Source organism: Oncorhynchus keta, unplaced genomic scaffold, assembly GCF_023373465.1.
Source record: "Oncorhynchus keta strain PuntledgeMale-10-30-2019 unplaced genomic scaffold, Oket_V2 Un_contig_14524_pilon_pilon, whole genome shotgun sequence".
In the NCBI taxonomy this organism is placed as follows: domain Eukaryota; kingdom Metazoa; phylum Chordata; class Actinopteri; order Salmoniformes; family Salmonidae; genus Oncorhynchus; species Oncorhynchus keta.
The window spans coordinates 25,707-39,868 of NW_026278805.1; the positions used below are offsets into that span (position 1 = coordinate 25,707).

General features: G+C 41.0%; 1 pseudogene; it reads left to right on the forward strand.

Moving 5' to 3' along the window:
- The window catches only part of LOC127918574 (caskin-1-like), a 78,768-nt pseudogene that overhangs the window by 20,220 nt on the left and 44,386 nt on the right, over positions 1 to 14,162 (forward strand).

Below are 14,162 nucleotides of genomic sequence, written 5' to 3' on the forward strand. Positions count from 1 at the left end.
TGGTCATACTATCAACTAATGACCCAGCCTTATATGGTCATACTATCAACAAATGACCCAGCCTTATATGGTCATACTATAATTATAATATCAACAAATGACCCGGCCTTATATGGACATACTATAATTATACTATAAAACAAATGACCCAGCCTTATATGGTCATACTATCAACTAATGACCCAGCCTTATATGGTCATACTATAATTATAATATCAACTAATGACCCAGCCTTATATGGTCATACTATAATTATAATTTCAACAAATGACCCAGTTAACCATGTTAGGGTATATTGATAGTTGGAGTTAGTATTTATTGGTATATTGATAGTTCTAGTTAGTATTTATTGGGCCAGATGGATAACCATGTTAGGGTATATTGATAGTTGGAGTTAGTATTTATTGGTATATTGATAGTTCTAGTTAGTATTTATTGGGCCAGATGGATAACCATGTTAGGGTATATTGATAGTTCTAGTTAGTATTTATTGGGCCAGATGGTTAACCATGTTAGGGTATATTGATAGTTCTAGTTAGTATTTATTGGGCCAGATGGATAACCATGTTAGGGTATATTGATAGTTGGAGTTAGTATTTATTGGGCCAGATGGTTAACCATGTTAGGGTATATTGATAGTTCTAGTTAGTATTTATTGGGCCAGATGGATAACCATGTTAGGGTATATTGATAGTTCTAGTTAGTATTTATTGGGCCAGATGGTTAACCATGTTAGGGTATATTGATAGTTCTAGTTAGTATTTATTGGGCCAGATGGATAACCATGTTAGGGTATATTGATAGTTCTAGTTAGTATTTATTGGGCCAGATGGTTAACCATGTTAGGGTATATTGATAGTTCTAGTTAGTATTTATTGGGCCAGATGGTTAACCATGTTAGGGTATATTGATAGTTCTAGTTAGTATTTATTGGGCCAGATGGTTAACCATGTTAGGGTATATTGATAGTTCTAGTTAGTATTTATTGGGCCAGATGGTTAACCATGTTAGGGTATATTGATAGTTCTAGTTAGTATTTATTGGGCCAGATGGATAACCATGTTAGGGTATATTGATAGTTCTAGTTAGTATTTATTGGGCCAGATGGATAACCATGTTAGGGTATATTGATAGTTCTAGTTAGTATTTATTGGGACAAATGTGCTCAAGCGATCGACAAAAACTGTCCAGATGAACATATTTGGGACAAATAAATATATAAAACAATTTTTTTTTAAATCTGTGTGTGTATGTTGTGTGCTGTGTTTGTGTGTGTATGTTTTGTGTGTGTGTGTGTGTGTGTGTGTTGTGTGGTCCCCAGGCTGTTGATCCAGTCTGGAATAGACATCAACAGACAGACCAAGGCTGGCACGGCTCTGCATGAGGCAGCTCTCTGTGGGAAGACTGAGGCGGTTCGCCTCCTGCTGGATGTAAGAGGAACTACAACTAACCTTTAATCATTAACCCCTGACCCCTAACCCCTGACCCCTGCAATAATGCAGCTCTCTGTTGGAAGACTGAGGCGGTCCGCCTCCTGCTGGATGTAAGAGGAACTACAACTAACCTTTAATCATTAACCCCTGACCCCTGCATGAGGCAGCTCTCTGTTGGAAGACTGAGGCGGTTCGCCTCCTGCTGGATGTAAGAGGAACTACAACTAACCTTTAATCATTAACCCCTGACCCCTAACCCCTGACCCCTGCATGAGGCAGAGCTCTGTGGGAAGACTGATCGTTCCCTTAGCATCAGTCCAACACTAACTAACCTGATTTGGTCTTGATCGGTCCCTTAGCATCAGTCCAACACTAACTAACCTGATTTGGCCTTGATCGGTCCCTTAGCATCAGTCCAACACTAACTAACCTGATTTGGTCTTGATCGGTCCCTTAGCATCAGTCCAACACTAACTAACCTGATTTGGCCTTGATCGTTCCCTTAGCATCAGTCCAACACTAACTGACCTGATTTGGTCTTGATCGGTCCCTTAGCATCAGTCCAACACTAACTAACCTGATTTGGTCTTGATCGGTCCCTTAGCATCAGTCCAACACTAACTGACCTGATTTGGTCTTGATCGTTCCCTTAGCATCAGTCCAACACTAACTAACCTGATTTGGTCTTGATCGTTCCCTTAGCATCAGTCCAACACTAACTAACCTGATTTGGTCTTGATCGGTCCCTTAGCATCAGTCCAACACTAACTGAACCTGATTTGGTCTTGATCGGTCCCTTAGCATCAGTCCAACACTAACTAACCTGATTTGGCCTTGATCGGTCCCTTAGCATCAGTCCAACACTAACTAACCTGATTTGGTCTTGATCGTTCCCTTAGCATCAGTCCAACACTAACTAACCTGATTTGGTCTTGATCGTTCCCTTAGCATCAGTCCAACACTAACTAACCTGATTTGGTCTTGATCGGTCCCTTAGCATCAGTCCAACACTAACTAACCCCTTGATCGGTTTAGCATCAGTCCAACACTAACTAACCTGATTTGGTCTTGATCGGTCCCTTAGCATCAGTCCAACACTAACTAACCTGATTTTTTGATCGGTCCCTTAGCATCAGTCCAACACTAACTAACCTGATTTGGTCTTGATCGGTCCCTTAGCATCAGTCCAACACTAACTAACCTGATTTGGTCTTGATCGGTCCCTTAGCATCAGTCCAACACTAACTAACCTGATTTGGTCTTGATCGGTCCCTTAGCATCAGTCCAACACTAACTAACCTGATTTGGTCTTGATCGTTCCCTTAGCATCAGTCCAACACTAACTAACCTGATTTGGTCTTGATCGGTCCCTTAGCATCAGTCCAACACTAACGAACCTGATTTGGTCTTGATCGTTCCCTTAGCATCAGTCCAACACTAACTAACCTGATTTGGTCTTGATCGGTCCCTTAGCATCAGTCCAACACTAACTGACCTGATTTGGTCTTGATCGGTCCCTTAGCATCAGTCCAACACTAACTAACCTGATTTGGTCTTGATCGGTCCCTTAGCATCAGTCCAACACTAACTAACCTGATTTGGCCTTGATCGGTCCCTTAGCATCAGTCCAACACTAACTAACCTGATGTGGCTTTGATCGGTCCCTTAGCATCAGTCCAACACTAACTGACCTGATTTGGTCTTGATCAGGGTCCCTTAGCATCAGTCCAACACTAACTAACCTGATTTGGTCTTGGGTTCCCTTAGCATCAGTCCAACACTAACTAACCTGATTTGGTCTTGATCAGGGTTAGCATCAGTCCAACACTAACTAACCTGATTTGGTCTTGATCGGTCCCTTAGCATCAGTCCAACACTAAACCTGATTTGGTCTTGATCGTTCCCTTAGCATCAGTCCAACAGGGTTAGAACCTGATGTGGCTTTGATCGGTCCCTTAGCATCATTTGGTCTTGATCGGTCCAGACACCACTAACTAACCTGATTTGGTCTTGAGTCCCTTAGCATCAGTCCAACACTAACTAACCTGATTTGGTCTTGATCGGTCCCTTAGCATCAGTCCACACTAAGAACCTGATTTGGTCTTGATCGTTCCCTTAGCATCAGTCCAACACTAACTAACCTGATTTGGTTGATCGTTCCCTTAGCATCAGTCCAACACTAACGAACCTGATTTGGTCTTGATCGTTCCCAGCATCAGTCCAACACTAAGAACCTGATTTGGTCTTGATCGGCCCTTAGCATCAGTCCAGACACTAACTAACCTGATTTGGTCTTGATCGGTCCCTTAGCATCAGTCCAACACTAACTAACCTGATTTGGTCTTGAGTTCCCTTAGCATCAGTCCAACACTAAGAACCTGATTTGGTCTTGATCGTTCCCAGCATCAGTCCAACACTAAGAACCTGATTTGGTCTTGATCGGCAGCATCAGTCCAACACTAACTAACCTGATTTGGTCTTGAGGTCCCTTAGCATCAGTCCAACACTAACTAACCTGATTTGGCCTTGAGGCCTTAGCATCAGTCCAACACTAACTAACCTGATTTGGTCTTGAGGCTTAGCATCAGTCCAACACTTAGAACCTGATTTGGTCTTTGATCGGTCACTTAGCATCAGTCCAACACTAAGAACCTGATGTGGCCTTGATCGGTCCCTAGCATCAGTCCAACACTAAGAACCTGATTTGGTCTTGAGGTCCCTTAGCATCAGTCCAACACTAACTAACCTGATGTGGCCTTGATCGGTCCCTTAGCATCAGTCCAACACTAACTAACCTGATTTGGTCTTGATCGGTCACTAGCATCAGTCCAACACTAACTAACCTGATTTGGTCTTGAGGTCCCTTAGCATCAGTCCAACACTAACTAACCTGATTTGGTCTTGAGGTTCCCTTAGCATCAGTCCAACACTAACTAACCTGATTTGGTCTTGAGGTCCCTTAGCATCAGTCCAACACTAACTAACCTGATTTGGTCTTGATCGGTCCCTTAGCATCAGTCCAACACTAACTAACCTGATTTGGTCTTGATCGGTCCCTTAGCATCAGTCCAACACTAACTAACCTGATTTGGCCTTGATCGGTCCCTTAGCATCAGTCCAACACTAACGAACCTGATTTGGTCTTGATCGGTCCCTTAGCATCAGTCCAACACTAACTAACCTGATGTGGCCTTGATCGGTCCCTTAGCATCAGTCCAACACTAACTAACCTGATGTGGCCTTGATCGGTCCCTTAGCATCAGTCCAACACTAACTAACCTGATTTGGTCTTGATCGTTCCCTTTACAAAAGGTTCTTGAAACCACTGAACCCAGAAGCCTTTCTCAGAATTCTCCCCTCTTTTAAACACACCTCAACAGGTTCAGCCTCACTTCTGCCTGTTTTGTGTAAATGTATCAATAGTTCAGGGTTAGATCCAGGGTAGAGGCGCTAGTGCAGGGTTAGAACCAGGGTAGTGACACTAGTGCAGGGTTAGAACCAGGGTAGTGACACTAGTGCAGGGTTAGAACCAGGGTAGAGGCACTAGTGCAGGGTTAGAACCAGGGTAGTGACACTAGTGCAGGGTTAGAACCAGGGTTGTGGCACTAGTGAATTAGAACCAGGGTAGAGGCACGAGTGAAATAGAACCAGGGTAGGGGCACTAGTGAATTAGAACCAGGGTAGAGGCACTAGTGAATTAGAACCAGGGTAGGGCACTAGTGCAGGGTTAGAACCAGGGTAGAGGCACTAGTGAATTAGAACCAGGGTAGAGGCACTAGTGCAGGGTTAGAACCAGGGTAGAGGCACTAGTGAATTAGAACCAGGGTAGAGGCACTAGTGAATTAGAACCAGGGTAGAGGCACTAGTGAATTAGAACCAGGGTAGAGGCTCTAGTGAATTAGAACCAGGGTAGAGGCACTAGTGAATTAGAACCAGGGTAGAGGCACTAGTGAATTAGAACCAGGGTAGGGGCACTAGTGCAGGGTTAGAACCAGGGTAGAGGCACGAGTGAATTAGAACCAGGGTAGGGGCACTAGTGCAGGGTTAGAACCAGGGAAGAGGCACTAGTGAATTAGAACCAGGGTAGAGGCTCTAGTGAATTAGAACCAGGGTAGGGGCACTAGTGCAGGGTTAGAACCAGGGTAGAGGCACTAGTGAATTAGAACCAGGGTAGAGGCACTAGTGAATTAGAACCAGGGTAGAGGCACTAGTGAATTAGAACCAGGGTAGAGGCACTAGTGAATTAGAACCAGGGTAGAGGCACTAGTGAATTAGAACCAGGGTAGAGGCACTAGTGAATTAGAACCAGGGTAGAGGCACTAGTGAATTAGAACCAGGGTAGAGGCACTAGTGAATTAGAACCAGGGTAGAGGCACTAGTGAATTAGAACCAGGGTAGGGGCACTAGTGAATTAGAACCAGGGTAGAGGCACTAGTGAATTAGAACCAGGGTAGAGGCACTAGTGAATTAGAACCAGGGTAGGGGCACTAGTGCAGGGTTAGAACCAGGGTAGAGGCACTAGTGAATTAGAACCAGGATAGAGGCACTAGTGAATTAGAACCAGGGTAGAGGCTCTAGTGAATTAGAACCAGGATAGAGGCACTAGTGAATTAGAACCAGGGTTGAGGCTCTAGGGACTTAGAACCAGGATAGAGGCACTAGTGAATTAGAACCAGGGTAGAGGCTCTAGTGAATTAGAACCAGGATAGAGGCTCTAGTGAATTAGAACCAGGATAGAGGCACTAGTGAATTAGAACCAGGGTAGAGGCCCTAGTGCATTAGAACCAGAATAATCCTTATCCTAACTATAATCCTAACCCTAATCCTAATCCTAACTATAACCCTAACCCTAATCCTAATCCTAACCCTAACCCTAACCCTAATCCTAACCCTAACCCTAACCCTAATCCTAACCCTAATCCTAACCCTAACTCTAATCCTAACCCTAACCCTAATCCTAACCCTAACCCTAATCCTAACCCTAACTATAATCCTAACCCTAATCCTAACCCTAATCCTAACCCTAACTATAACCCTAACCCTAATCCTAATCCTAATCCTAACCCTTGTCCCTACAGAGTGGTATCAATGCAGCTGTGAGGAACACCTACAGCCAGACTGCCCTAATACCTAACCCTAACCCTAATCCTAATCCTAATCCTAACCCTTGTCCCTACAGAGTGGTATCAATGCAGCTGTGAGGAACACCTACAGCCAGACTGCCCTGGACATAGTTTACCTAACTATAATCCTAATCCTAATCCTAACCCTAATCCTAACCCTAACCCTAATCCTAATCCTAACCCTAACCCTAATCCTAACCCTAACCCTAATCCTAACCCTAACTATAACCCTAACCCTAATCCTAACCCTAACCCTAACCCTAACCCTAATCCTAATCCTAACCCTAACTATAATCCTAATCCTAACCCTTGTCCCTACAGAGTGGTATCAATGCAGCTGTGAGGAACACCTACAGCCAGACTGCCCTGGACATAGTTTACCAGTTCTCTGCTTCACAGGCCAGCAGAGAGATCAAACAGCTACTCAGAGGTACAGGTGTGTGTGTGGTGTGTGTGTGTGTGTGTGTGTGTGTGTGTGTGTGTGTGTGTGTGTGTGTGTGTGTGTGTGTGTGTGTGTGTGTGTGTGTGTGTGTGTGTGTAAGTGCAGCGTGTGTGTGTAAGTGCAGCGTGTGTGTGTCTGTGTGTCTGTGTGTGTGTGTGTGTGTGTGTGTGTGTGTGTGTGTGTGTGTGTGTGTGTGTGTGTGTGTGTGTGTGTGTGTGTGTGTGTGTGTGTGTGTGTGTGTGTGTGTGTGTGTGTGTGTGTGTGTGTGTGTGTGTGTGTGTGTATTGGTGTGTTGTAGTACTGTGTGTGTGTGTGTGTGTGTATTGGTGTGTGTGTAGTGTGTGTGTGTGTGTATTGGTGTGTTGTAGTACTGTGTGTGTGTGTGTGTGTGTGTCTCCCTCAGATGCGTTAGCTAGCCCTCCAGGTCAGGGCCTTGGTATTGGTGTGTTGTAGTACTGTGTGTGTGTGTCTCCCTCAGATGCGTCCGCAGCCCTCCAGGTCAGGGCCTTGGTATTGGTGTGTTGTAGTACTGTGGTATTGGTGTGTTGTAGTACTGTGTGTGTGTGGTATTGGTGTGTTGTAGTACTGTGTGTGTGTGTCTCCCTCAGATGCGTCAGCAGCCCTCCAGGTCAGGGCCTTGGTATTGGTGTGTTGTAGTACTGTGTGTGTGTGTCTCCCTCAGATGCGTCAGCAGCCCTCCAGGTCAGGGCCTTGGTATTGGTGTGTTGTAGTACTGTGTGTGTGTGTCTCCCTCAGATGCGTCAGCAGCCCTCCAGGTCAGGGCCTTGGTATTGGTGTGTTGTAGTACTGTGTGTGTGTGTGTGTGTCTCCCTCAGATGCGTCAGCAGCCCTCCAGGTCAGGGCCTTGGTATTGGTGTGTTGTAGTACTGTGTGTGTGTGTGTGTGTGTGTCTCCCTCAGATGCGTCCGCAGCCCTCCAGGTCAGGGCCTTGGTATTGGTGTGTTGTAGTACTGTGTGTGTGTGTCTCCCTCAGATGCGTCAGCAGCCCTCCAGGTCAGGGCCTTGAAGGATTACTGCAACAACTACGACCTGACCAGCCTCAACATCAAGGCTGGGGACGTCATCACGGTACACACACACACACACACACACACACACACACACACACACACACACACACACACACACACACACACACACACACACACAGTACTGTGTGTGTGTGTGTCTCCCACAGACGTCCGCAGGCTCCAGGTAGGAACAGTTAGAGAAGGATAAATACAGGAGATAACAGGAACAGGTAGAGAAGGATCAGAGGATAGCCTTGGTACAGGAGATGCAGGAACAGTGTGAGAAGGATAAATACAGGAGATAACAGGAACAGGTGAGAAGGATAAATACAGTGAGATAACTGGTCACAGGTAGAGAAGGATAGAGGATAGGTACAGGAGATAACAGGAACAGGTAGAGAAGGACAGAGGATAGGTACAGGAGATAACAGGAACAGGTAGAGAAGGATAGAGGATAAATACAGGAGATAACAGGAACAGGTAGAGAAGGATAGAGGATACACAGGAGATAACAGGAACAGGTAGAGAAGGATAGAGGATAAATACAGGAGATAACAGGAACAGGTAGAGGAAGGATAAATACAGGAGATAACAGGAACAGGTAGAGAAGGATAAATACAGGAGATAACAGGAACAGGTAGAGAAGGATAGAGGATAGATACAGGAGATAACAGGAACAGTTAGAGAAGGATAAATACAGGAGATAACAGGAACAGGTAGAGAAGGATAATACAGGAGATAACAGGAACAGGTAGAGAAGGATAGAGGATAGATACAGGAGATAACAGGAACAGGTAGAGAAGGATAGAGGATAGGTACAGGAGATAACAGGAACAGGTAGAGAAGGAGAAGGATAAATACAGGAGATAACAGGAACAGGTAGAGAAGGATAGAGGATAGATACAGGAGATAACAGGAACAGGTAGAGAAGGATAGAGGATAGGTACAGGAGATAGCAGGAACAGGTAGAGAAGGATAGAGGATATATACAGGAGATAACAGGAACAGGTAGAGAAGGATAGAGGATACATACAGGAGATAACAGGAACAGGTAGAGAAGGATAGAGGATAGGTACAGGAGATAACAGGAACAGGTAGAGAAGGATAGAGGATAAATACAGGAGATAACAGGAACAGGTAGAGAAGGATAAATACAGGAGATAACAGGAACAGGTAGAGAAGGATAAATACAGGAGATAACAGGAACAGGTAGAGAAGGATAGCGGATAGATACAGGAGATAACAGGAACAGTTAGAGAAGGATAGAGGATAGATACAGGAGATAACAGGAACAGGTAGAGAAGGATATATACAGGAACAGGTAGAGAAGGATAGAGGATAGATACAGGAGATAACAGGAACAGGTAGAGAAGGATAGAGGATAGGTACAGGAGATAACAGGAACAGTTAGAGAAGGATAGAGGATAGATACAGGAGATAACAGGAACAGGTAGAGAAGGATAGAGGATAGATACAGGAGATAACATGAACAGGTAGAGAAGGATAGAGGATAGGTACAGGAGATAACAGGAACAGGTAGAGAAGGATATAGGATAGGTACAGGAGATAACAGGAACAGTTAGAGAAGGATGGGTACAGGAGATAACAGGAACAGGTAGAGAAGGATAGAGGATAAATACAGGAGATAACTGGCACAGGTAGAGAAGGATAGAGGATAAATACAGGAGATAACTTGCACAGGTAGAGAATGATAAATACAGGAGATAACAGGAACAGGTAGAGAATGATAGAGGATAGATACAGGAGATAACAGGAACAGGTAGAGAAGGATATATACAGGAGATAACAGGAACAGGTAGAGAAGGATAGAGGATAGGTACAGGAGATAACAGGAACAGTTAGAGAAGGATAGAGGATAGATACAGGAGATAACATGAACAGGTAGAGAAGGATAAATACAGGAGATAACAGGGACAGGTAGAGAAGGATAGAGGATAGGTACAGGAGATAACAGGAACAGGTAGAGAAGGATATATACAGGAGATAACAGGAACAGGTAGAGAAGGATAGAGGATATATACAGGAGATATTAGGAACAGGTAGAGAAGGATAGATACAGGAGATAACAGGAACAGGTAGAGAAGGATAGAGGATAAATACAGGAGATAACAGGAACAGGTAGAGAAGGATAAATACAGGAGATAACAGGAACAGGTAGAGAAGGATAAACACAGGAGATAACTGGCACAGGTAGAGAAGGATAGAGGATAGGTACAGGAGATAACAGGAACAGGTAGAGAAGGATAAATACAGGAGATAACAGGAACAGGTAGAGAAGGATAAATACAGGAGATAACTGGCACAGGTAGAGAAGGATAGAGGATAGGTACAGGAGATAACAGGAACAGGTAGAGAAGGATAGAGGATAGGTACAGGAGATAGCAGGAACAGGTAGAGAAGGATAGAGGATATATACAGGAGATAACAGGAACAGGTAGAGAAGGATAGAGGATAAATACAGGAGATAACAGGAACAGGTAGAGAAGGATAGAGGATAGGTACAGGAGATAGCAGGAACGGGTAGAGAGGGATAGAGGATATATACAGGAGATAACAGGAACAGGTAGAGAAGGATAGAGTATACATACAGGAGATAACAGGAACAGGTAGAGAAGGATAGAGGATAGGTACAGGAGATAGCAGGAACAGGTAGAGAAGGATAGAGGATATATACAGGAGATAACAGGAACAGGTAGAGAAGGATAGAGGATAAATACAGGAGATAACAGGAACAGGTAGAGAAGGATAAATATAGGAGATAACAGGAACAGGTAGAGAAGGATAAATACAGGAGATAACAGGAACAGGTAGAGAAGGATAGCGGATAGATACAGGAGATAACAGGAACAGTTAGAGAAGGATAGAGGATAGATACAGGAGATAACATGAACAGGTAGAGAAGGATAGAGGATAGGTACAGGAGATAACAGGAACAGGTAGAGAAGGTTATAGGATAGGTACAGGAGATAACAGGAACAGTTAGAGAAGGATGGGTACAGGAGATAACAGGAACAGGTAGAGAAGGATAGAGGATAAATACAGGAGATAACTGGCACAGGTAGAGAAGGATAGAGGATAAATACAGGAGATAACTTGCACAGGTAGAGAAGGATAAATACAGGAGATAACAGGAACAGGTAGAGAATGATAGAGGATAGATACAGGAGATAACAGGAACAGGTAGAGAAGGATATATACAGGAGATAACAGGAACAGGTAGAGAAGGATAGAGGATAAATACAGGAGATAACAGGAACAGGTAGAGAAGGATATATACAGGAGATAACAGGAACAGGTAGAGAAGGATAGAGGATAGGTACAGGAGATAACATGAACAGGTAGAAAAGGATAGAGGATAGATACAGGAGATAACAGGAACAGGTATTATATTCTACTCTATTCTTCTGTTCTCTGTTTTTTATATTCTACTCTATTGTACTATATTCTACTGTTCTCTGTTTATTATATTCTACTCTATTGTACTCTATTCTACTGTTCTCTGTTTACAATAGAGTAGAATATAATAAACAGAGAACAGTAGAATAGAGTACAATAGAGCAGAATATAATAAACAGAGAACAGTAGAATAGAGTACAATAGAGTAGAATATAATAAACAGAGAACAGTAGAATATAATACTCTATTCTACTGTTCTCTGTTTATTATATTCTACTCTATTCTACTGTTCTCTGTTTATTATATTCTACTCTATTGTACTCTATTCTACTGTTCTCTGTTTATTATATTCTACTATATTGTACTCTATTCTACTGTTCTGTTTATTATATTGTACTCTATTCTACTGTTTTCTGTTTATTATATTCTACTCTATTGTTCTGTTCTCTGTTTATTATATTGTACTCTATTCTACTGTTTTCTGTTTATTATATTCTACTCTATTGTTCTGTTCTCTGTATATTATATTCTACTCTATTGTTCTGTTCTCTGTTTATTGTATTCTACTCTATTGTTCTGTTCTCTGTTTATTGTATTCTACTCTATTGTTCTGTTCTCTGTTTATTATATTGTACAAATCAAATCAAAATAAATGTTATTTGTCACATACACATGGTTAGCAGATGTTAATGTGAGTGTAGCGAAATGCTTGTGCTTCTAGTTCCGACAATGCAGTGATAACCAACAAGTAATCTAACTAACAATTCCAAAACTACTGTCTTATACACAGTGTAAGGGGATACTCTATTCTTCTGTTCTCTGTTTATTATATTCTACTGTTCTCTGTCTACTCTATTCTACTGTTCTCTGTTTATTATATTCTACTCTATTGTTCTGTTCTCTGTTTATTATATTCTACTCTATTGTTCTGTTCTCTGTTTATTATATTCTACTCTATTGTTCTGTTCTCTGTTTATTATATTCTACTCTATTGTTCTGTTCTCTGTTTATTATATTCTACTCTATTGTTCTGTTCTCTGTTTATTATATTCTACTCTATTGTACTCTATTGTTCTGTTCTCTGTTTATTATATTCTACTCTATTGTTCTGTTCTCTGTTTATTATATTCTACTGTTCTCTGTTTATTATATTGTACTCTATTCTACTGTTCTCTGTTTATTATATTCTACTCTATTCTTCTGTTCTCTGTTTATTATATTCTACTCTATTGTACTCTATTCTTCTGTTCTCTGTTTATTATATTCTACTCTATTGTACTCTATTCTTCTGTTCTCTGTTTATTATATTCTACTCTATTCTACTGTTCTCTGTCTATTATATTCTACTCTATTCTACTGTTCTCTGTTTATTATATTCTACTCTATTCTTCTGTTCTCTGTTTATTATATTCTACTCTATTGTACTCTATTCTTCTGTTCTCTGTTTATTATATTCTACTCTATTCTACTGTTCTCTGTCTATTATATTCTACTCTATTCTACTGTTCTCTGTTTATTATATTCTACTCTATTGTTCTGTTCTCTGTTTATTATATTCTACTCTATTCTACTGTTCTCTGTTTATTATATTCTACTCTATTGTTCTGTTCTCTGTTTAGTATATTCTACTCTATTCTACTGTTCTCTGTTTATTATATTCTACTCTATTCTACTGTTCTCTGTTTATTATATTCTACTCTATTCTACTCTATTCTTCTGTTCTCTGTTTATTATATTCTACTCTATTCTACTCTATTCTTCTGTTCTCTGTTTAGTATATTCTACTCTATTCTTCTGTTCTCTGTTTATTATATTCTACTCTATTCTACTCTATTCTTCTGTTCTCTGTTTAGTATATTCTACTCTATTCTACTGTTCTCTGTTTATTATATTCTACTCTATTCTACTGTTCTCTGTTTATTATATTCTACTCTATTCTTCTGTTCTCTGTTTATTATATTCTACTCTATTGTACTCTATTCTTCTGTTCTCTGTTTATTATATTCTACTCTATTCTACTGTTCTCTGTCTATTATATTCTACTCTATTCTACTGTTCTCTGTTTATTATATTCTACTCTATTGTTCTGTTCTCTGTTTATTATATTCTACTCTATTCTACTGTTCTCTGTTTATTATATTCTACTCTATTGTTCTGTTCTCTGTTTATTATATTCTACTCTATTGTACTCTATTCTTCTGTTCTCTGTTTATTATATTCTACTCTATTGTACTCTATTCTTCTGTTCTCTGTTTATTATATTCTACTCTATTGTACTCTATTCTTCTGTTCTCTGTTTATTATATTCTACTCTATTCTACTGTTCTCTGTCTATTATATTCTACTCTATTCTACTGTTCTCTGTTTATTATATTCTACTCTATTCTTCTGTTCTCTGTTTATTATATTCTACTCTATTGTACTCTATTCTTCTGTTCTCTGTTTATTATATTCTACTCTATTCTACTGTTCTCTGTCTATTATATTCTACTCTATTCTACTGTTCTCTGTTTATTATATTCTACTCTATTGTTCTGTTCTCTGTTTATTATATTCTACTCTATTCTACTGTTCTCTGTTTATTATATTCTACTCTATTGTTCTGTTCTCTGTTTAGTATATTCTACTCTATTCTACTGTTCTCTGTTTATTATATTCTACTCTATTCTACTGTTCTCTGTTTATTATATTCTACTCTATTCTACTCTATTCTTCT